Below are 25278 nucleotides of genomic sequence, written 5' to 3'. Positions count from 1 at the left end.
ATGTCAAAAGTTTGCCCAGTTTTGCAGGGTTGTACATTTCCTCTGCTAATCCACCAATTGAATGAAAAATTAAAAAAATAAGGCACCAAAGTATTGAAACAAACAATTTCTCCAATTCTGAGTGCTGACAAATAAACAATGGTAATATCTTTGTGCTATGAGTATGTATACAATAGATATTTAGTAATCTGTAGCACACATCAGATGTTTTACCTTGCAAGCTGAGCATGAAATACCATTATTTATTTATGCAGTAAGTGGAAAAACTTTAATAAACAAAATATTTTGCTGTCCTTCTTGATGATCTTCATTCCTCTTGTTTTTCTGTTTCTGTTTTATGCTATGACAGTGATATATTACAAAGTGATAGGTATGAGAACCAGAGGATTACTTTAAGGAGAGCTCTCTAGGCGCAGAGATGGATTGGCTGATTCACCCGTATTCTCTAGGGTTCTGACCCAAATTGCTACCAGGAAAAAAATCAATATATTTTTCATAAATGTTATTAAAAGTAATAAACAAGTAAGAATAAAATAAAAAAAAATCACTAAGGCTGAACTTTTACAAATTCTATCAGGCTAATTGAGTGAAATCACAGTTATCAAAAAGGTCAAAATAACATTAATTAAACAAGTTAACAGCAACGTTGGTTTTATATAATCAATTTAGTCAAAACACATTAACACAGCAAGTAATTACTTCTCAGTCCTAAAACAGGGAGTTCCATAGAGGAGTTGTTCTTTTAGCTATAAACAATCAAAGAGCTTTTTATTCAGTGATGACCCAGTCTTTAGCTGGGTAAATATTTTAGTATAGAAGTCAAATTGGCTCACACCTTAGAAGCCAATTAGCATTTTTTCTCTTGGAAGTTCACTGTACCTAGTGGCTAATGTATTTCCTTTCATCTCATCCCCTCTATCCCGAACAAAGCAACCAAACAAAAGCCTCCCTCAGCAGAATGTGTAAGCTTTACAAGGTACTTATATTGATAAGAGAGAATTTAGCAGCTTTTTCACTGGACAGTGGCAGCTTTGTTTCCACAAAGAATGAGCTAAAGACTAAAAAACATACTCAGTGTAATGATTTTTAAGGTCAGAAGATTTTTTAGGGTTATTTTAAAGAATATTCTGAGGTTTCTTCCTGAATGTAACATACACAAGCAGCCAACCACACCATATTCATACCCTAAACGTAAATAACTTTTGGAAAGGCTCAATTAAGGTAAAGGGAAAAAGGAACTTATATACGGTAAAAAGGTTTAAACTTCTTCAGCTCTTCAAATGATGTGGTATAACAAGCTGTACTGCTGTCATGGAACAGACAGTGTCTTCTGGCACCTACTGCTTCTTACTGGCAAGTGTCTTTGGATTCACAAAGGACAGGTACCAGGTGCAGGTGTTGTCTTCTTTTCCTCTTGATGCTGTTGGTTTCAGAGACTTGGAAGGTCAGTCTTGTGGTGAACGGTGACCCTGAAGACACATACTCTGCTCTGTGTGTTCCTTGATCTTATAGGGCATGATTCACCCTTACTCTGCCTCACAACACCTTCTTTTGGAGCTGCAGGCAAATCAGGGGTGCATGGATGACATGATCCAATCATAGTGTCCTGGATATGAACAACATGATCTAATCATATCTCACTGACCAAATGCTGGCCTGTGATCAGTAATGAAAGTTCCTTTTTGTCTGAAAGCTCCTTAAGATAGTTTTTACTATAACAAAGGTGGCTTCAAAGAAGACAATACTTGATGCAGTATCTTGGCAGCTATACCAGTTTATATCTCTGGGAAAGATGTCCAGTTTTCACTATGCACTATAAGTGTCTCGTGTAGATTTAAACAAATTCTCTAAAAAGAATTAATTGTCCGTCTAACCATTCATTTGCTCCACTTTCACACACATGCATTCTAGTTCTCACAATAAATCTACTCAGAATAAATCTAAATATAACTTGTGACAGCTGTCAAACCAGTTCTTTTATCAACAGGATTTGGGAAACTGGTTCACTAACTGGATGAGAGTTTGCAAGCCTTAAAGGAATTAAGGGCTAGATTCATCAAGAGACGTAGATTGCAACACATAACTTTTAGGCAACTTGACTAATTGCCACCCCTATTAGGGAGTTAGGCAGAGAGGGGCACCTATCTCTGCTTGGGATTTTTAGACATTAATCCTTTCCTGGAGGCAGGCACTTAATCTTTTATATATAGACACATAAAATGTAAAAAAATTCCCCTCCCTGCCTGATGGGATGCACTGCATTATGGATCTTTTTCAATCTCTCCTGTTGAACCTTTCCCACTGTATTTAAAATAATAAAATACTGTTTGCATCCTTTGCCATATCAGGCAGAGGAGGTAATTGAATGCAGCCTAGGTGAGTGCCTTAACCATTGGGCTAAAACTTTTCCAGCTATTCCATTTTGTGTGGGGTAAGGTGTTCTAGGAGAATGCCTGCTGAATGCCTGCAGGTGAGATAAGTGGGGCAATGCCTAGTTTGAGGATTCCAATGGGGATTAGGTGTGAGATAGTTGCCTAGACTTCACATCTGACGCATCTTGTACATGCTTGTTTGCAGAAACTTAGGGAGAAGCTGAGCAGGGTTTTTGAAGACCTCAGTGGCACCCAAATGTTGGGCTTAGGCATCTATGTCCTTTCGTGGATGTAGCTCTGACTGTCTGGGTGAAAGTTCACCACCAACTGTGATGGAGGCAAGACCTTAATTATGTTAAAGGTCGGGGCCTATACTCCATTTCAAAGCAAAAATCTGCTTAATAGTTTAAAATATAAATTCTATTTTAAATAAGGTAGTTAAAAATTATATATTTACAGACTATCTCACACAGGGCAACTTGGCCAGCTAGTACAGTCTGTCTTACAACGTTCATAAAGTTGTACTTACTGACATCCTTGCCCTGAATAGTCTTTGTCTGGTAATAAACTCCTTTATCTGATTATTAATATAACAGAATGTTAAAGCAGGTATATTTTCTATGCTTGTTGGTAAGAGTGAGCAGCAGGTGTTTCTGATCTGCTTTAACTATACTATAGTGAAACATTAAACCTCCAGTATGATTCTGACAGCAGAATCTAGCACACTGAAAACTTTGAATGTTATACTGTTGTCTGGCACTGTATATGGAAAGGTCAGAGTTGTCAAACTTTTGGCAGTACCGTGCACTACAGTACATTAGGAGTCAGAAGATATTAAGCATTGTATTTTGTGATACTTCTTTCCAAGGCAGCTAGTCAGGACTAATCTACACTGGCAACGCAAAAGCGCTGCCATGGCAGCACTTTAATGTGCCTTGTGTGGTCATGGCACATCGCTGGGAGAGAGCTCTCCCAGCACTCTGATAAAACCATTTCAATGAGGGGTGTAGCTCCCAGCACTGGGAGCCCGGCTCCCAGCACTGGGGCACTGTTTACACTGGTGCCTTCCAGCAGTGGTTCTCAAAGCCGATCCGCATCCCTCGGAGAACCGCGGGAGCCGCGATCGGCTGAATCTGCAGATGCAGCAGGTAAACAAATCGACCTGACCCACCAGGGGCTTCCCCTGAACAAGTGGTGGACCAGCTTTGAGAACCACTGCCTTACAGCACTGCAACTTGCTGTGCTCGGGGGTGGGTGGGGGTGGGGGGATGTTTCCCCACCCCTGAGCGATAAAGTTGCAGCACTGTTAATTGCTAGTTTAGACAAGCCCTTAGGCCTGGTCTACACTGGGTGGGGGGATTGATCTAAGCTATGCAACTTCAGCTATGAGAATGACGTAGCTGAAGTCAACGTATCTTAGATTGACTTAGAATCACTTACTTCGCATCCTCGCTGTACGGGATTGATGGCTGCCGCTCCCCCGTTGACTTTGGTTCCGCCTCTCACCAAGCTGAAGTTCAGCAGTCGACGGGAGAGCGATTGGGGATCGATTTATCGCGTGTACACTACATGCGATAAATCGATCCCGATAGATCAATTGCTACCCACCAATTCGGCGGGTAGTGTAGATGTACCCTTACGCTCTATAGGCAGGGGAGAAAGTTGCCATGAGAAATTTAAAATGCAAAATTATTCCTTTGATCATTTAAAATTGTAATTAGAGATGTGTCCAAGAAGATTTATTTGTATCACTAATCCCAAATCCAAATTCCAACACCCAAAAGTATCTGGGATTTTGAATTAGTCCATTTGATAGATTGGAACTGACAACAAAATTTGGATCTACTTCCAGGTTCCGCATTTCGTCATCTCCATGTGATGTTAGAATCTAAGATTTTGATTTGGGCCCCTCTCTAATTCTAATCTCTTTAGGACAAAGGACACATCTCTACCTTCTGAAATGTGGTTTTTGTTTGTTTGTGTCTGTTTGTTTATAAGGGAATTTGCATTTCAAAATGTGTGAACACATCTTTTCTTTTACTTCAAATAACTCAGATAAATTAAATAAGCTGCAAATCTAGTGCATAAAGACTTTTCTCTCTTCTGTTAACATGAGGGCTCACACTCAAAATATCTTTGAGCAATGTTATAAGAAAGCATTAACAGGAAACTGAGACCTATGTCTGTCTGCCTACCAAAGTTGCTTTGCTGTCAGCATTACTGTAGGGAGTTTGTTTTCACAGCCTGACGGTACTGCATTGAACTTTCAATGTGTGACATGAGATTTAGGGAGCTGAGATCTGCAATACAACTTTTTTTTTTATCACTATTAGATTATTTAAATAGTTTGGAATTGAATTCAGGAGCAGCAGCAGCAGCAGCAGCAGCAGCAGCAGCACAGAAGTCAGCAAACAGAGCCGAAAATAGAGGAGTTTGAGTGGAGAGCTGTTGGAGAAGAAGGATGAAGGCTGGAGAATTACACTAACACCAGGAAGAGGCTGGTCTACATGACTGGGAACTCCCCACTAAGAATAACGGACAGGCCTATCACCAGAGCGGATCTGAAGAATAGAAGGGCATGTGGTCTGCTGGGAGTTAAGATACAGTATGTGGACTTGAGTCTGAAGAGGATCCTAATGGAAGCAGGAAAGAATCCACTGATTGTCCTTCATTTGGGAACACATGATACTACTAGATTCTTGCTGAAACACATCAAAGGACACTATACCAGGCTGGGGAAGATGCTTAAAGAAATGGAGGCTCAGGTGATCTTCAGTGGCATTCTACCTGTCCCTAGAGGAGGAGAGAGAAGACAAGGAAAGATTATGAAGATCAACAGCTGGCACAGACAATGGTGCTATCAGGATGGCTTTGGGATGTTTGACCACTTGGAGGCATTCATGGACAGAGGACTGTTCGCATGAGATGGACTCCACCTGAATAGGGAGGGAAATAGACTTCTGGGGTGGAGGCTGGTGTAACTGATTAAAAGAGTTTAAATTTGGGATTCAGGGGAAATAGTTGGGAGATGCTTGTGTAATCGCCACACCTGATTCTAATATCGAGAGGGAGAAAATTCAAGTATGAGAGGATACAGCAATGGAGAAAGGGGAAAAAAAGGGGTAGAAGAATGTACAGTAAGAGGAAAGATATTGCCAATACCAATGACACTAACAGTCAGGTAAGCAATAATGGCTGTAGAATGACTGTACCTAATCCGGCAAGGAATCTGGATGAAGCCCAGCAGAAACAATTAAGATGTCTGTACACCAACTGCAAGGAGCCTGGGTAACAAAATGGAGGCACTAGAACTACTGGTAAAGGAAGTGAAATCAGGGCCGTCCAGAGGTTTCAGGGGGCCTGGGGCAGGGCCGGGTCTTCGGCAGCAATTCAGCGGCAGGTGCCTCTTGGAGGGAAGGACCTGTTGCTGAATTGCCGCCGAAGAATGAAGCGGTGGTGGTAGAGCTGCCGCCGATCGCGGCTTTTTTTTTCTTTCTTCCCCTCCCCTACCCCCCGCTTGCGGTGGCACTTGTACTCACCGGGCGGCACTCCGAGGCTTCAGCAGCACTTCAGTGGCGGGTCCTTCACTCGCTCCGAGTCTTCTGCTGCACCGAAGGACCCTCCGCCTAAGACCCAGAGCGAGTGAGGGGCCTTCCGCGAAAGTGCCGCTGAAAACCCGGAGCAACTCGTGGGGCCCCTGCGGGCCCAGGGCCTGGGGCAAATTGCCCCACTTGCCCCCACCCCCGGGGTGGCCCTAAGTGAAATTAAATATTATAGTGATGACAAAAACATGGTGGAATAGTAGTGATGACTGCAGCACAGGTATTGAAAGGTATGTTCTGTTCAGGAAAGACAGAAATAAAAGTAAAGGTGGTGGAATAGCATTGTATTTTAATGGTGAAGTAGACTGTAAAGAAATTAGAAGTGACGGAATGGATAAAACAGGATCTGTTTAGGCCACAATCTCTTTGGAGAAGAAAGCTAACAGAGGTTGCACTGGGATAGTGCTTGTGGTATGCTACAGACCCCCAGGATCCAATTTGGATATGGATAGAGACCTCTTTAATATTTTAATGAAATAAATACTACTTGGAATTGTGTGATCATAGGAGACTTTAATTTCCCAGGTATAGATTGGAGGACAAGTACTACTAATAATGATAGGACCCAGATATTCCTGGGTGATAGCTGACAGATTTCTTCACCAAACTGTCACCAAATCAACAAGAGATGATACCATTTTAGATTTACTTTTTATTAGTAGCAATGGCCTCATAGAAGAACTAGTTGTAGAGGACAACCTTGGTTTGAGTGATCATGAGCAAATTCAGTTTAAAGTAAATGAAAGAATAAGCAAAAATAGGTCTGCAACTGGAGTCCTTTATTTCAAAAGGTCAAACATAAAAAAATTAAGGGTGGAAGTTAGGAAGTGGACGGGAATGAAGAAGTCAAGGATCTGAATATGGAGGATGCGTGGGATTACTTTGAGAAAAAGTTGTAGAAACTATCTGAAACCTGCATCCCAAGCAAGAGGAAAAGATTTTCAGGTAAAGGTTGCAGACCAAACTTTTATATAAAAACAACAAGGAGTCCAGTGGCACCTTAAAGACTAACAGATTTATTTGGGCATAAGCTTTCATGGATAAAAAACCCACTTCTTCAGATGCATGGAGTCCATGTTTTTTTACTCACAAAAGCTTATGCCCAAATAAATCTGTCAGTCTTTAAGGTGCAACCAGACTCCTCATTGTTTTTGTGGATACAGACTAACAAGGCTACCCCTCCAAAACATTTATATAGTGGCATCATTATATTTATTGTCTTATTAAACGTTTCTAATGGTTCCTAACATTGTGTTAGATTTTGGCTGCTGCTGCATATTGAGCAGATGTTTTCATGACTCCAAGATCTCTTTCTTCCCTCTTCATTTTGTGTTTCTAGTTGGAATTATGTTTTCCAGTATGCATTACTTTGAATTTATCAATATTGAATTTCATCTGCCATTTCATTGCCCAGTCACCCAGTTTTGTGAGATCCCTTTGTAACTCTTCTCCCTTCCTGGTGTTTATGCCTCTGGTGTATTTATAGAAAACAATCATATCTGAGGGGAGATATGATTGAATTCATCTTTCTTAAACATGTGAGACCAGAATTGCATGCAGTATTCCAGATGAAGTCTCACCAGTGCCTTGTATAATGGTAATAACACTTATCTCTACTGGAAATCCCTTGCCTGATCAATTCTAGGATCTCATTAACCTTTTTCACAGCCAATCACATCTTACCCATATCTTTTTTTAAGATTAATACTTTGAGCTTCTTTAGTTTTAGACTGTAAAACAGGATCTACAGACATGCATTCATTCTTGTATCGCTTTTCTAAACTCTTTTTATTTTTCAACATCCTTTGTAAAATGTGGACCCTCAGATTGAATGCAGTATTTCAGTAATGGCTTCACTAGTGTCATCTACATTTCCTTGTACAAATACTACCCTGTTTATCCAACCCAAAATGGCATTTGCTTTTAGCCACCTCATTGCATTGGAAGCTCATGTTCAGTTAGTTATCTACCATGACCATTAAGTCCTGTTCTGGTGACTGTTTTCCAAAATATAGTCCCTTCCTCAAAGTACTATCTGCATTCTTGTTTCTTACATATATGCATCTAGCACTGTTAAAACACAAGTTGTTCAAATGATCCCACCTTACTATGCAATCCAGATTGTTCTGTAGCACTAACCTGTCCTCACCATTGTTTACTACTCTACAAATCAGTGTATCATCTGCAAATTTTACCAGCAATGATTTTATCAGTGAACTGGGAGAAAATATAAAGACATTGAATAGCATTAGTCCTAGAACAGATATGATTTCACCCAGGATCAGTGGTAGGTTATCCTGTTTATCCATTTAAAATACTGAAATAGCACTTTTTTTCTCCTGTTCTCTAGAATGTCCCCTATATTTCAAGGTTTGTTAAATTGGAACAACAATCAACATCAGTGGCTCAGAGTGTACACTGAATAATTACTGTTTGAATAGAAAAATATTTCATGATTACTATAAGCTTTCCATTTCTTTCCAAAGAAAGAAGTATTTCTTGAACACTTCTGCATTTTCTATACTGTTATTGACAATTTTACCATCCCTGTTTTGTAATGGTTCTGTACAATTACTCGGTTTTCTTTTGTTCTTGTATATTAAAGTCCTTCTTATTATCAGTTTAAGCGGCATTGAAATGAAAAGATTGTAAACTCAAGAACTCCATCAATTCCTCAGTGTCTGTTTTCAGCTTTTTTTCCACTAGCATATATCCAGTCTTGCAGCCAATAGACATAAACCCGAGAGGTTATAGAAGTACCACCACCAACTTACAATGTTGCAAGTCACTGCAGAAACATATCCACCAGGATGGAATTAAAAGTATGTTACTGTTGTAAATATGGCTCCATAGAGGGTAGTGCAGACACTGAATAATCTATACTCTTTTGCAGATTCTGTTCCTCAACATTGTTCAACAAAAATAATTCAGAGAAAACTGCCAAAAATTTTCACCATAGATTGTTTTTTCAGTGTATCTGACAGATATGGGAGGACACTCATTTTTAGAATTTTTATTTGATTCACAAAGGACATGTGTATACAACTCCAAAAGTTTAGAGAACTGTTTTAAGACTGGGCAATGTTGATGGAAGAGAATTTTTTTAAGATCAGAAGCAAATTATAACTCTCAAGTATGTGATTTGTTTGGTTAAGTAAAGGAGTGTGATTAGGAATTTGGATAACGGCCTAAATTTTGATTTTCTGTGTGTTTATTTTGTAGCCTGCAAAACTGCCAAATGCTGCGACCAGTTCTAACAGGCTAGAAATAGATCCTGGTAGATGGGTGAAAGTCAGTAAAATGTCATTTGCATACACTAATATTCAGAGATTCCTAATTTTATATCAGAGATGCATGGAGGAGCTCTAATTTCATTGCTAATGATTCCAGTACAACACTGGTTGGAATAAGAGAAGAAAAGGACAGTTTTGCTTGGTATTGTTCCTAAATGCAGATTATATTGTTAGCTGTAACAGAGATAATTGATTATTATTGACTAGATTACTGAAATCCATTTGTGTAATTTTGCCAAAATAAAACTTCTCTAGTATTGCAATTATGGATAGGCATTTGTTTCCAATGAATACCTTGTGGATTGCAAGTGAACATTTTATCAGAGTATGTCAGGTATATAAAATGTCAAAGATTACCAAAAGAAAATCTTCCACTTTTGAAGTCAGTCTGATCAGGGTGTATCAGTTTTATATCCATATTGAGAAAGCATGGGGTATTTAAACAAGGCAGACCATCTCCATCTTTCATAGCTATGACAGTAATTAGACTAATTTTCATATCCCATGAGAAGCTTCCAGTTTTCAATTTTCCTTGAATCACAGACTGGAATATAGGGTTTTGCAGGTACTGAAATACTTTGTAGAACTCCGAGGGAAACCAATTCAGATCTGGAGATTTGTCAGACAGCATAGATTTAATAATAGTTTGAATTTCCTCTTCTGAGGTACAATGTAAGAGCCAGATTCTGATCCCCTTGATTATGTTGACTCATATCTTATTTCATAGATATATTATTCAAGTCAATGAAAGTATGGGTGAAGTATAGTTCTATCGGTTGTTAAAGAATCAGGATCTGGCCCTAAATTAATCATTCAAATTTGTTCTTTTAGGGTCTAGTGTAACTAAGAACAAATTTTTAACCCACAAAGTCTTCACTTGAAATCCAGGACCTAAGATTATCACAATGTAAAGGCCTAGTATCCTGATTTTATCACAACCTTGAAATCATGGTGCATTTGTCTGTTAGAAAGATGGTTTGGGTTGGTTAATAGCCAAGTTTACTCTTCTTGCTGGAAGAGGAATTGACATAATGGTTTTGATTCATTGAGGAGCACTGCTCTAAAGAGTTACAAAATAGCATTTTAGCAAAAGATACAGTACTTACAGGCGCTGCAGTGAAACTATGCAACCTTTCAATCCATTAATCAAAATGTTTACAGTTCCCATTTTAAGGTAGCTGAAAAAATAATAAATATTGAGCAAAGAAAATTAATCTGTTTCTGCAGCTTTCCTCTGCACCAGTCTGGGACTGTTGGATAACCTTCCCTGTCAGGAGAGGCAAAGAGACAAAAGTGAAGAGCACATATTGCATATGCTGCTTTCTCATACAGTTGTTTCTTTTCCTGAGTGGTGAAATTACAGTATAGAGTATAGAAAAATGTGACCATGTAAAATAATGGCTGCTAGCACACTGGATCCCTGAAACCCTGCCCCCCCCCCAAAAAAAAAGTGAGTCAAAAATTCAAAACTTGGTATCAGACGACAGATGTCTAATTAAAGAGGCAACCCTGTTCTTGCTGCCTGCGGTTTTGAAAAACAGTCACTCTCCCAAACTATTCTGTGTATATTTATATCAGAGATAAAAGATGGCTGGCAAATTTCCCAAGCCAAATGTTCTGGGTCCAAGATATTCTAAAGTTGGAAAAAGAGTGAGAAAGTTGATCTTTAGAAAGATAATGTGAGAGTTACAAAGAGGTAACAAATTCCAGAAAATTCTAGAAAATAGAGCGATATAATCAAAACCATAGATCTTATAGAAAGTGCTGAAGAGCATGCTTAGCATCTTGGAGGTTCAGGCCTTCACTGGCTGAAAGCTTGACTCCCAAGCTTTAGTGTGTGAATTGGACAGGGAATCTGAAGAAGAGGTAGCTGGTTTATAACCTTTTCCTATCAATAATAGCAGCTGTTCCAGTCTTCTTACATTCAAGACTTTAAAATACCCACAAGTGTCTGGTGGCAGATGCTTACAGACCCCTACACTGAAATGGGACAGACATCATGTCTATAACAGGACTGGAAAAGGTTTTAATTTGTAAAAAAAGATCAACAGATTACTAAAAATATATATCACATTTTCAGATTAAAAAAAATGCCTGTGGTCTGAAAAACAAATGAACAAGTATTCAGGAGACATTTCAGCCCAAAGAATATTTTTTTTTCAGAAAGCTATAAGCATCTGAAAATAGTATTTTATAATAAAATTGCTTTCTCACCCATAACTACAAGGTTGTTAGCTCAAAAATAAATTCCATCATTATAGGAAAAAGTGCATGAACATAATACAGTTCAAAAGTTCAAAAATGTAGCTTCTTTTCATACATCTCAAGATTTTCCAGCCCTGACCTTGTATTAGGTGTACTATAGAGCATCTTTGAAGAGCATAGAGCATGTGCACAGTGTTACTGATGAGGTCTTGGTTAACAACATTGAACACATGATAAACTGTTACTTTATAAACCATGTTTCATGCATATTAGAATTTGTTTGCACTTTATATCTTTACATACCTTGGGCACAAAGCTCTGGTTTGCAGTAATTCTGGTATTTTAATAAACTTCTCAATAATTCCTAGTATCCCTCAAGTAATTGTTTTACACATTCTCTCTCTGTGCTTTTATTTTGGTATTTGTAGAATTTTAAAATTAAAATTCTTCAACATTCCAGGAGAAGTTACTAGAGCAGTCCTGAGTTCTGAATCAGACTATTTTTGTCAGGTAAAATGGAATCTGCAAAAATGAAATGTACATCAAATGCAAATGTATATGCTAAATTACCAATACCATTTGTCTTACTTCATTATTTATTCTTAGAATTATGATAGCACCAAGAGACCCCAAGCAAGATAAAGGCCCCATTGAGCTAGACACTGCACAAATATATACTAAAGCCATGTTTAAAGGGTGAGGTAGTTCATGGCAAGCCATTGTGTGAATCCACAGTACCAGAGGCGGCTCCAGGCACCAGCACGCCAAGCGCGTGCTTGGGGTGGCAAGCCGCAGGGAGGCGCTCTGCCGGTCGCCGGGAGGGCGGCAGGCAGGCTGCCTTCAGAGGCATGCCTGCGGAGGGTCTGCTGGTCCCACGGCTTCAGCAGACCTCCCGCAGGCAAGCCGCCGAAGGCAGCCTGCCTGCCGTGCTTGGGGCGGCAAAATGCCTAGAGCCGCCCCTGCACAGTACACAGCATTGCTGCCAATTAATATTGCCATTTACTCAAACCCTAAGACACACACATTGCCAGAAGAGTTTGTAGTTTAAACTCACAAGGTGTGGGGGAAAGGAAGTATCATTATCTCCATTTTTCAGATGAGAAAGTGAAACAAAGATTAAGCAATTTGCTAAAGTGTATAGCAAGGTGGCTCTTGAACCTGCCTTTTCTGTGGCCCAGTTTAGTGTTTTAGCTACACAACTGAATGCTCTCCAGTGTGCAAGGAACATCTAATCTGCTACTTTCTCTACATCTTGCTAGTTTGCAGACCTGCTGCTACTAACTGTGGAGGTGAGTCAGGCTGGGAGGGTTTCCATCAGGATGGAAGCAAAGGAATTCAAGGCTCATTGCACCTTAATTCTGAGCAGCTAGAATCTCTCCTTTGTCCCTGGTACCATGATCCTAGCTAACCCCCCAAAACTTTTAATAAACATGCCAGTTTCTAGACCATCTTTCTGGAAATTACCCAGACTCCTAAGGGATAAATGGATTATAAAGGCATTATAAAGGCATTATGTTGTAAAATTTGGATATCAGAAAGTGGCCCAGTTTCTCAGCTGATATAAATCTGCATAATTCCTTACAGTCTTCCACTGGAAGTATATGTAATTGCTAGGCACCAAATTGTACGTACTGTTTACCTGCATCATTTTGATAGTATATACGTTACCACAGGGCATAGTAAAAAAGGGTAAATGCATTCCTGGTATTAAATAAATAAGTAAAAATGTTAGTGTATGTACATATATACAAAATTTTGATCATCAGTTTTATTTTCTTTGCCACTAGAATCTGAAATGCCAAAGCTTGACCAAGTGTCTGGCAGAAGGTGTATCCCCCAAGGTCTCCTCCTTATCACCCTTTTTTGCAGTGTATTTTAATAAATGGCTTAGAACTCCTAAACTTCCAATATTATCACTGGTGCTGTTTACCTCTTTACCCGCCATGGCTCCTCCCAGCTAGGATATATCTGCAGACTTTCATCCACAACAGCTATCACCCATTGTGATACCCAGCTGTCATTCCATTGTGGTTTGCTCTTCCACTTTCCTTTGATTCCACTCTGGCTTGCCTCTCTCCAGCTAGCTGGCTAGCCTCTCTTGCATCCTTTTTGCTAAAACCCACTCTTGTCAGTCTCATTGATATGTCTGTCTGCTTGCATGGTAGTCAGCATTTAGACCAACTTCTGTCACCCTCAATGACATCTTTCAAAGATGATTGCATGCCTTGCTGTTCATAAACCTGCAAACATGTCCATGCTGTTCTCATGTTAGCAATAGCCAATAAAGAAAAGTTGAAACACTTGTATTATAGAAATAAAACTATCATCCAGTGGCTTCCCAGTTGTGATGATTCTTGGTGTAGGGTAGCCTTTATTTAGTTTGAGTTGATATATTAATCAATAGTCCTCTGTGTCCCTAGTGAGTTAGTCCATCTCGCATGCTGCTACAGTTTTAAAATCAGCAGTTTGGGAATTACCTGAGGGATGTCCTTAGGTCTGGAGACTCAAGGAGCACGTGAAAAACAAATACAGTGACCACAAGCACATCTACACTTGAATAACTGTGCTTTTATTACACATTTCATTAAGCAGATAATCAATGTCATAATAATGAATACAGAAATGAAAACCAAGAGCGCCTGTGAAATACTCAGAAATGTACTCATACTCACATCCCCAAAGATATCATGGAGTCGGGTGGATCTCTCAATAGGTGGTCATTGGTGGAGGATCTCCTGATGGGGGTCTTCCCTCCTTATCCATATAAGGGAACCCTTTTTATCCTGTGTTATAATCACACTCAACGCTTTAAGTATATGCATGAGGTGTCCAACCCCCTTTACCTTATCTATACTTACACACGTCATAAACTTTGGAGTGCCCTCTTTTCATAGCTTATCCTCTTAGTTCCCCTTTTTCTCATTATGCATCTATGTAAACAACTCCCCACGGTAACCTGTAGTTACTGCAGAAATTCTCATGATGTTACAATTGTACATTGTGGCAGACATTCCAGAACATCACCCATTGGCCGATTCTTTACAGTAATCTTGTAATTTTCCTGGTATGTTATTGCTGAGTCACCTACTTATGTCAACTCTCCTTGGCCTGAGGCCTAATATTGCTAAGCTGAAATCTTACAGGCCTCAACCTGCAGACCTTGCATTACTTATATACCTAATACATACTCAATGAGGAGTCCTTGTGGCACCTTAGAGACTAACAAATTTATTGGGCAATTCAATCATGGTGGATGTGGCCCATTCCCAACAGTTGACAGAAGGGGTGAGTATCAACAGAGGGAAAATTATTTTTTGTAATGACCCAGCCACTCCCAGTCTTTATTCAGGCCTAATTTGATGGTGTCCAGTTTGCAAATTAATTCCAGTTCTGCAGTTTCTCATTGAAGTCTGTTTTTGAAGTTTTTGTTGTTGAAGAATGGCCACTTTAAGTCTGTTATTGAGTGTCCAGGGAGCATTGAAGTGCTCTCCTATTGGCTTTTGAATGTTACAATTCTTGATGTCTGATTTGTGTCCATTTATTCTTTTGTGTAGAGACTGTCCGGTTTATCCAATGTACATGGCAGAGGGGCATTGCTGGCACATGATGACATATATCACATGTGCCAGTAATTAAATAAAAACAATTGGCTACAATAGCCAGGATTGTAAGTCACTTTGTTACCCTCACTTCCCCCAAATGAGTGACACTTGTGCTTAACTGGGTATCAGCTTCCTGACACCATCGGCCTGTTAGCCACCCAAGAGCTCTCCTCTGAGCTATGCCAGCCCTTACCTTGCCCTGTAGATTGACAATGAGTGCATAATAATGAAAATAATCATAAGTTTATTATCAAAGATTCAAGAGACAGATGAATAAACATCCGTTGTCTGCCAGGAAACCTGTTTCTCCACCTCTGCTATGCTACAGCATCTAAGAACATAGTTTCAGTATACATACGTAACTCCTTACATAATGTCTGTACATACATTGTACAACAATAACAATGACCAGTGTGACCCTGGCTTTCAGTTAGGACCTCACATGACATTTTTTGGTGAACTAGAATGTACAGCCCAGAATCAGATATTCCTGTAACACTTTTGACAGTTGGAATTAAGGGGATTCTTGGGTCATACTAATGCAGGATGAGTCCAAAGATCTAACAACTGGCAAATGGAAGGCACCAAATGAAATCTCAGCACTACTTTTCAGTTATGATACTGAGCCACCAGGATGAGATTTCCCAGCTCTTCTCTCTACTTATTCACTTCTTGAGCCCACATCAAAGCCAATTGCCTTCTCCCCCAAATAGTGATCTGAAAGAACTGTCATTTTACCCATTTTGAGGGGCAATGGGTAAAACAATATCAATTTTTAATATTATTAGGCCAAAGAAATAGGTTGTGGACATTTCAATCTACATTTGCTTCATTGTTTAATTCTTTTCCCTCACCAAATGGTGGTTTGGTTTGGTTTGCTTTCATCTTCTCTCTTCAGTGCTTTTTCTCCTTAGAGTGTCTCTCTCTGTAGCACTGCAATTATGATAGAGATTATTATAATGTCAAAAAAGAAAAATATATATGTGGTGCAACAAGTCCCAGAAAGCATAGTGAAAGAGAAAGCATAATCAATTAAGTCTAGATAGACAGACAGACAGATAGACAGATGATATAGGAATTTAAAACCAGCATAATAAAATGACACAAAAGACAGTAGCTGATTTGATTGAACACTTTTTCCTCAGCCCAGGAAACTACAACGTGGAATTTAAATTTTAAGTGGCTAAATTCTGTTTTTAGGCTGAAGGTAATAAACATTAATTGAAAATATACAACCTAGCAATCGTAAATTAAAATGTAATCTCTTTGTGCACACTAACAGTTTATATTATTTTTTCTAGCCAGTAATGTTTTGAAGCTTCAAGTTATTTAGTAGTTTGTGCAGTTGTTAAATTACTCATTTTTTCCTTCCGATATACATCCAAACTAATTAGCCTCATGGAAGCTGAGGTGGATGTTTTTCTGCTTATCTGAATACTTTTCAGAGCATATACCCACACACGCAATGCTTCATGTAGAAGTGCCTAGCTTAGTTAAGAACATAAGAATGTAAGAATGGCCATACTGATCAGATCAATGGTCCATCTAGTCCATCTAGTATCCTGTCTTACAACAGTGGCCTATGCCAGGTGCTTCAGAGGGAATGATTCAGGTACAATGTTTGATGACTTCCTGGATAGAAATGAATGACTCAAGAAAGAACGAAAGAAATCTGGTGCTTCCCATTTTGTTGCTAAACTAGGAGTTAGAAGAGGTTTTAAACTAAATCAGAGGTGACGCCTATTTGAATAAAACAATAAATAAAATAAGTAGTGTGATTGCCATTAACTGTAAAAAAGAACAATAAGTCAGTAGTGTGCATGCACAACAAAATAGGGAAATGTCAATCAAACATTTAGCAATAACTCAAGAATTTGCATATTACAGGAATCTGCCCCGTTGACAAGGCAAAACTCACATGAGCAGATGTGGCAAGGCTATTTGTGCAGGGGCCTTTCATTCTGAAATGCTGTTATTGCTTACTTGGATTGTAAGATTCCTGTCTGAGGTCATCTTATTTTTATCTTTGTGTACTGTGCATGGCACAAAGGGGCCTCGGTCCTGACTGAATGCAAACACAACTACATCAGGTACAGACACGACCTAGGAGTAAAGATCTAGGGACTTGGCAGGGGGGGAGGTAAAGAAAATAACTCAGGGTGCAATCGTGCTTATCTCATGGGATTCCCTAACTAGCCTGGTAGTGCAAAGGGCACCAAAGCAGTGGTGCAAAGGGTGCTGGATGGGAGGGGGGACAGGGGCAAAGATTTGGCCTTGTATATCAGAATAAGTTAGAAATCCAAATTCTCCCTAAAAAATATATTTGCCAATCACTAAAATTAGATTTAAATTCCTGCTATGGAAAATTACCATATCTCATCCACATGCCAGTGATCAATTCACTAACCTCTCGCTGTCTCAGATGCATCAGAAACACAAAGCAGGGGACAAATGTAACACTTTCTATAACCCTATGTCTAGTTAGAAATTCTGTAATGATGGCTACCCCCAACTGTTAAACATATATCACACAGAATCACATGGAGAACAGCAGCACATAAGGAACTATTCTGACACTGCTGCTTTGTGAGTTCTGAATCCCGTTATTGTGGCTCAGTTAATTTCCACGCCCAGAAGGACGGTGTCTCACTTGCTCAGCCAAGGAGATGGGGGTGACAGCCAAGAAGATGGGGGTGGGGAAGCAAGTCTCAGGGCTCTGGAATAATTACAACGTAACACCATTGAAGCCAATGGAATGGATCACTTGGGTAAAGTTAAGCACATGTATAAGTGTCTGTAGGATCAAGGAGCTGGAGAGATTTTTGAGGCAATGCCACTAAAAAGTCTAGAAAATATTAGCTAATATCAACAACTAAGGGTACATCTAGGCTACCTGCCATATTGGCGGGTAGCGATCGATTTCTCGGGGATCGATATATCGCGTCTCATCTAGACGTGATATATCGATCCCCGAAAGCGCTCCCGTTGACTCCGGAACTCCACCAGCGCGAATCGTGGTAGCGGAGTCGACAGGGGGAGCCGTGGATGTTGATCCCGCGCCGTGAGGATGAGAGGTAATTCGATCCAAGATACTTCGACTTCAGCTACGTAGCTGAAGTTGCATATCTTAGATCGATCCCCCCGCAGCGTAGACCAGCCCTGAGCCAGAGGCATAGAAGAAATATTATTATAGTTTTCCATTCTGTATTGTATGTATGTATTACAACAACATTCCACCATCTCCAGAAAACTATCTACTTAAATATAACCTTTTAAAAAAATAGCACCTGTAATATTTACAGCACAAACTTTTCTGTAAACTCTGGTAATGAGATTCTGGAACAGAAGAGATGAGGGATAAAGTCTAATTGCTTTTCCGACTCCAGAGATTCTAAGTGAAGTTTTAACATCTGGCACTATCCCATATCCTCAAAGAGCTACTGGTTTTCAGGAAAGAGTCACTACTGTGATTTTGCAAGCACGGAGCACCCTTTTGACATTCAGTATCTGTTAAAATTTGATACATTTTAACATTATGTACTGTAGATAAATTCCTGTCCTGCCCCTCAATAACAGCTATAGTCTAGATAAATATGTTTTTGTTGCTTACTGTGAATCTAAAGTACACAAATAAACTGCATGACAAAAAGATTTATGATTACAAAATAATCTGTAATAATAATAATAAATAATAATTAATAATAGTACTGCCTCTCCCAAGACAATGCGCTATTACTGCATATAAGTGGTCTGTAACAGTAGCTATTCATTCTTATAACAGTCTTATACATTCGGTGGCTGGTTAGGTTAATCTTGGCAAATATTCCTTTTGGATACTTTGAAAATATATATTTTCTTTTTCTTTCTTTCTTTCTTTCTTTCTTTCTTTCTTTCTTTCTTTGTGTCCAGGAGGTCATCAAACCTCATACCTGGCCTTCTGGCCAGATTCTAGAATTGTTTTAATATAACATAATAAAATGTGAATGTATATAAATTGTTACTTTCTCTACAGTTATGAGCTAATTTTACTTTGATTTCTGTGGGTCTGTTTACATTACTATTCTCAGTTATGTCGTGTTTTTTTTTCTGGTTCTTAAATTAATCTGTGCTCTAATCTGTTCAGAAAATTAACCTGGATAAGAATAAACTTTCACAGAGCAATGTTAAAACAAAAGGTTCTTTCTTAGGACCAGGTGTTACTTGGCAGCAAACTAACGGAATTCTCTGTAGCCCTAGCATTTCTGAATTATGTACCTAGATCTTATTGAGTAAACAAATTTAATTTATTTTAAGATATATTACATTTTCAAAACAAATTTTCACCAGTTTTGTCTTTTCCAATATGAGGCTTTTCTCAGTGACTGATGTGAGGTGTTGCTTTGAGAAATTCTGTGATATAGCATGGACTCCTTCAGTTTTAAAGATTCTCGCTTCTGAATTCAATTGTTTTGTGACTTGATCAAAATGTCACTTTGCTGTAAATAAATAAACAAAGAGACTGCATAATTGCCCCAAAAGAACATACTGAGGGGATTGTTTCAACTATCTTGTGCTGAGTAGTAACATTAGAGGACTCCATGATTCTAAAATTGAAGTGGCTGTTTCCTAAGAGAGCTATTTATAGAAGTGCTGCAACAGCAGCTAACATTCTAGGCATGTGCACACAGACTAGCTTCCTGGTGCCTCCTCCAAACTCTTCTCTCTCACAATCTGTACTCATTCCTTCAAGAGCCATGCAGGTTGTGATGTCTTTCCTTTTAACATTTTTTGTTATTGTATCTTTTGTGCAAGCATTTCCTGACTTGCTGGGGCCAGATGTTACTGGTACATAGCCCACCCTAGGGACATGGGCCCAGATTTTTAAAGGTATTTAGATGTCATTGCACTCAACACTGCAACACCTAACTGATTTAGGAGCCTAAATCATATTTGCAAAAGTAATTTAGGAACTTAAGGAGTCTAAATCCCATTGACTGTAAATAGGGTAATGGCTTCTGTCTATATCTCTTTTGAAAATGAGATTTAGGTTCCTAAATCATTTAGGCATTGCAATGCTGAGTACAGCAATGCCTACATACATTTAAAAAGATGGGCCATTGCCTTTACCACCATCTCATTGCAGCCTTTTGGGGCTTATAGTCCTTCAAGTGTGCTGGTCTTCTTGCTTGTTATCACTGTTGGTGAGGGACTTGTTTTCACTCTGTTGCTGCTTTCATTCAATTGGATGGCATCCTGTTGGTCCCCTGCATTGTTCATATATTTTGTTTCTGACTCATGTCAGACCAGCTGATGGCTGAGGCTCTTTCTAAATCTTGGCCTTAGCTCTGTGGGACAAGATGTGCCAGTTTTCTGCCTCTACTCTGCAGTTATCTTCGGTTTTGACTCCACCACTGTACTAGTCTGTAGCTACTTCGTGTGCATGTACCACACCTCAGCTTGGACTGTTGCCTTTTGCTATTTCATTGTGGGTCTGTGTAATAGTTGGACCCATGTCTGCTCACTTGTATGTAGTGGCCTCAGGTCCTTGGCTCCTTTGTTAAAGCAGGCTGCCTGCTTAGATTGGTATTCTCTGAACCATTCCTGTGTCCTGTTTCTCATTTCTCTGCTGGGCTGCTGCTGACTACTCTCCTGGGAAACAGAGTTTTGGTTTTCTGACTGTGACAGTCTGTACCCTTATGTTCACCCTTTTTACAGGACTATGATAAATTTTGTACAAAGTATGCTGAACATTATTGTCCTGGTAAAATATGTGTGCCAACACTGTATGTAAAGTGAGAAAATTCTACTGTTTGACTTTAATGAGACATGCTCCAAGCAGGTACAAACCGGTTCCTCAGAGACAAAAGGCACACTGCTGCCTCAGCCTGGTATCAAAAAAATGAAATGCACTATCACCTGATTAAGCAGCCATTCTTTGGCAGGAAGAAGGGTGTGAGTGAGAAATTTTCATCTTGGTAATGGAACACCTGGAGGTTCCCAATGTAAACAGACTGGCTGTCACCTAAACCCCATCTGGAGATGATTCTCAAAGAGGAGGAAAAGATATAAAACTTAATAACAGAGACCCCTAAATCACCTCTCTCTCCTCAGCTCTACTCATGGCACCAATGTTTGAAAGAATAAGGAAGCATCATTGAATTAGGGAAGGGTCCTGACTGAAGGAATTCAGCCAGACTACTGTAAGCATGTGGTAAGAAAAATCGTTTTGCTTTAAATTCATTTAGCTTGTTAAGTTAGGTAGTAGTTTGTGTTTTACCTTTGATTTCTTTGTAACCAATTCTGACTTTTATGCCTTATTACTTGTAATCACTTAACATCTATCTTTCTGTAGTTAATAAACTTGTTTTATTGTTTTAGCTAAACTGGGTTGTGTTTGGATTGAAGGGTTTTGGAACCTCCATTTGAGATAACAGTGTTTGTGCATATTATTTTCTGTTAATGAAATCATGGACTTTCTATGAGATTGTATTGTCCAGGAGGCTACTGGGCAGTACAAGACACACATTTCTGGGAACAAGTCTGGGACTGGGAATTTGCTGGTGTCACTCTGCTATATAAATCAGGAATGACTGGCTAGAGCACTCATATCATTTTGCATGGTAGAGGCTGTGTGTGAACAGGCCAAGAGTGGTTGTATTCACACCAAAGCAGTGTAAAAGGCCCCCAGGTTGGAAGCCCATCCAGATTGTACTATGGATAAAGTCACACTGACTCATCAATCCCTGTGATGGGCTACTACCTAGTCCCTGGAAGGATGTATTATGATGGCTCAACATTGCCAGATAAGGATCACTTCTTGTCTATTTTGTCTAGGCCATCAGTCTCTTGGCTATCTTTACTGCTGACTCTGCCTTCCCATTGTATTGTAGGAAAACACCATGTATTCAAATTAGCATTTGGCACTGAATTTTTTGAATTCTGTTGCAATGTATTGTGGCCCAGTGTCCAAGCATAGAATGCCTTGAAAAATGTGCCTTCAGTTGCATATCTCATGCAGTTCCATGCACATTCTCAGTTGGACATTCATGCCTGGCCAGTAGATACACACCCAGATATAGGCACTGACTTCCCCTCTTTCCTATGGGTGCTCGACCCCCCTCTGCCCCAAGCCCTGCCCCCACTCCACCCCTTCCATGAGGATCCTCCTCTGGCCTGCCTCTTCCCACCCCTGACCCACCCCCATTCCAACCCTTTTCCCAAAGTCCCCACCCCAACTCCACCCCCTCCCTGCCCCCATTCCAAATCCTTCCCCAAATCCCTGCCCCGGCCCCGCCTCTTCCCGGCATCCTCCCTTGAGCGCGCCACATTCCCGCTCTTCTCCCTCCCTCCCAGAGTGTGCTAACACTGCCAAACAGCTGTTTGGCGGCAGTGAGGAGGGAAGTGCTGGGAAGTAAGCAGAGGAGCAGGAACGCGGCACGCTCAAGGGAGGAAAGAGTGGGGCAGGGGGCGAGGGGAGCTTGGCTGCCAGTGGCTGCTGAGCACCTACTAATTTTCCCTGTGGGTGCTCCAGCCCCGGAGCACCCATAGAGTTGGCGCCTATGGACCCAGGCATGTCTCTATCCCCAGGTGTGAAGCACAAATCCATCTCATGTCAGCTTTTAAATCTGATGAGATTACAGCTAGGTCTGATTTAAATAAAACCACATCTTGCACACACAGCACATCCCTTACCTGGTAGTAGGGGTAACCTTCTGTGACACTTGGTCCTTATGATATGGCTAACTTTGGAGTTGCAACAGATATACTTCCTGTATAATCCCACCTGTTTGGTACTTTATTAGATTGCTTTGAGCCTCCCATCTAAGATGTGATGATATTTTAGCCTCCTGGGCAGTATCTAACAGTTCTATAGTCTCAATATGCATTTTAGTAATTTAGGTGCACTCAGCAGAGGTTTCTTTATGATGCTTTCTAATGGCTTGTGATCAGACTACACATCCATCTTGTGCCCAGCAGTGAACCTATGGACTCGTTTAATTCTAAATAGCACAGCCAGGAGCTCCTTTTCTATCTGAGCATGTCTGACATATTACATGTTGGGTAATAAGATGAGAGGACTCCATGTTTCTAAAATTAAACTCTTCCTTCCTGCAACATGTGCTCCTCCCTCCAAGTTCCATGCAGGTTGCTACCAAGTTCATTCACATTCAGATCTTATCCTTCTTGTATAGAAAGAAAAGTAGGGAGATCAGCTACTTTTGCACACCATCTTCAACCTTCCTGAGGCTTGTGTGTGGCTTTTCATAGGGTTAAGATCTACTTATGGTAAGAGGATGTGGGTTGGCCCGGCTGGGGGGCAGGAAGAGTACATAAGAGTACCTTGATGGGCGATGGATGGATAGATACTAAAGACACTAGTGGATATATATTTTCTCCTTTAGCACAGCAGAGATTAGCCTGAAGATTGAGGATTTCTGGGGCTCCTTCAGCCTTGGAGGCAAGCCCCACAGCTTGCCCATTTCCTGGGGAGGACAAACCCACCCCTTGACAGAACAATTGGGGAGGAACTCTGTGATGGGATCTTCACAGGGGTTTTATCCACTTTAATCCCCTCCCACGTGTTATAGCACAGAAAGGGACAAGCTGGCCCATATATACTTGTTGACATGCTAAACATTGAACAAAAAATTAAAATACTGTGCCACTTGCTGAAAAATAGTACAGATCTAGGTGAAAATCTGAATATATTTTGAGGAATTGGTTAGTTCCTTGTTGACTGTGCATAGGTGCTGACTTCCCCTCTGCCCGGTCGGTGCTCGACCCCCCCCCCCCCGCCTCATCCCACCCACTTCTTCCCACCCCTGCACTGCCCTCGCCCCAACCCCATTCTACTCCTTCCCCAAAGTCCCCGCCAACCCTGCCTTTTCTCACCCCAGACCCATCCCTTCCTGTCCCCCCTCCAGCCCCTCCCCCCGAGTCCCCGCCCCTGCCCTGCCTCTTCTCCTCCTCCTCCCCTGAGCGTGCTGCATCCCCGCTCCTCCCCGTCCCTGCCAGAAAGTCCTAAGCACCGCCAAACAGCTGTTAGGTGGCAGGGGTGTGGGAAGCACTCGGAGGGAGGGGAAGGAATGGGGACATGACACACTCGGGGGCGGGGGGAAGAAGGAGGCTGTCGCTGCCACCAGGTAGGGGATCTTGGGGGACAATTACTGCACTGGTGGAGTGCAAAATAAACTTTATTAAGAAAATGCAAAAACAGGGAAAATTCAATAGTGAGGGGAATGGGGTTTGTTAAGGTAGACAATTGGGGAGGGGTTTCTTTTGGTGAACAGTATAGGGGGTTTCAATAGTGGGGTACAATGCAGTTGGTAAACAATTAACACTGAAGTATAAAAGTAACAGGTAGCTAACAATTTCTATGTAAAAAGGTGTGTCACAGCAGCATATAACCAACTAACAGTTATGGAAAAATATGTTAAATAAACAATTTTAGGTAAAATGTGTCACAGTGGGGTGTAAATGTAGAATGTGAGGTGTATCAGAGAGGAAAAAGTAACCAATGGGGTTTTGTGCTAGACTTCAGCAATACAATTGAGGTTTGGCAGTAGGAGCAGACACACAGACACACAGAGAACAAGCAGGCTAGGAAGACACAGAGAACAAACAGGCTGTAAGTTTAAGCAGCAAGGGGTTTGGGAAGTTCAGAGGGTGATGCAGACGTGGGGGAAAAAGCAGCAAAAACCTTATCTATCTGCTAAACAACTTATATAAAATGACAAGCAGCTTATACAAAGTAACAAAACAGATACAGAATACAACCAGGCAATGGCTTTTTAAATCTATCTTAATCAAAGACTAGGCAAAACAACAAATATCAAAATTCTAAGCAAACTATAACAAGCAGCTATATGGAGCAACAAAACAATGAACTATAGCAAGCAGGGGCGGCTCTAAATTTTTGCCCCAGCCCCAGGCGTGTGCTGCGCCGCCGCCTCTTCCTCGTCGCGCGGTCCCTCCCCCCGCTTCCGCCTTGGCTGAGCTCCAGGCAGTCCAGCCCCCGGACGAGCGGACGGACCTGCCGCCATGACTGAGGGAGGAGCCCTCGCGCGGCAGCGGGGGAGCTGGAGGCGCGGCGCGCGCGGGACGGGGCGGGCGGGCTGCGGGCGGCTCCGCTGGCTTGCGCATGCCCGTCATCGTCCATGCGGGCAGGCGCCGGGTCGCCCTCCCGCAGCATCCTCGCGGCACTGCCGCCCCTGATAGCAAGGCA

The 25278-nt window shown here is 40.8% G+C and overlaps 2 long non-coding RNA genes across 4 annotated transcripts in view; one reads left to right on the top strand and one right to left on the bottom strand.

The window, feature by feature from the left end:
* The window catches only part of LOC120403780, a 161633-nt gene extending 147214 nt beyond the window's left edge, over positions 1-14419 (bottom strand). For 2 of the 3 annotated variants that reach the window (XR_005597725.1, XR_005597724.1), the window contains exons 1-3: positions 14145-14419; positions 11776-11994; positions 10374-10534 (exon numbers count right to left, since the gene is read on the bottom strand). This is a non-coding gene — a long non-coding RNA (uncharacterized LOC120403780). The remainder of the gene's footprint in view (positions 1-10373; positions 10535-11775; positions 11995-14144) is intronic. The other variant, XR_005597729.1, reaches the window with a different exon arrangement.
* A 66-nt stretch (positions 14420-14485) lies between these two features.
* Positions 14486-25278, top strand: part of LOC120396115 — a 44134-nt gene continuing 33341 nt past the window's right edge. Inside the window, exons 1-2 of the long non-coding RNA XR_005592997.1 lie at positions 14486-14536; positions 21165-21264. This is a non-coding gene — a long non-coding RNA (uncharacterized LOC120396115). The remainder of the gene's footprint in view (positions 14537-21164; positions 21265-25278) is intronic.

This window comes from Mauremys reevesii, linkage group 1 (assembly GCF_016161935.1).
Source record: "Mauremys reevesii isolate NIE-2019 linkage group 1, ASM1616193v1, whole genome shotgun sequence".
NCBI classification, from domain to species: Eukaryota; Metazoa; Chordata; order Testudines; family Geoemydidae; genus Mauremys; species Mauremys reevesii.
The sequence above is the reverse complement of the archived record's forward strand: the minus strand, read 5'-3'. Positions and strand labels throughout refer to the sequence as shown.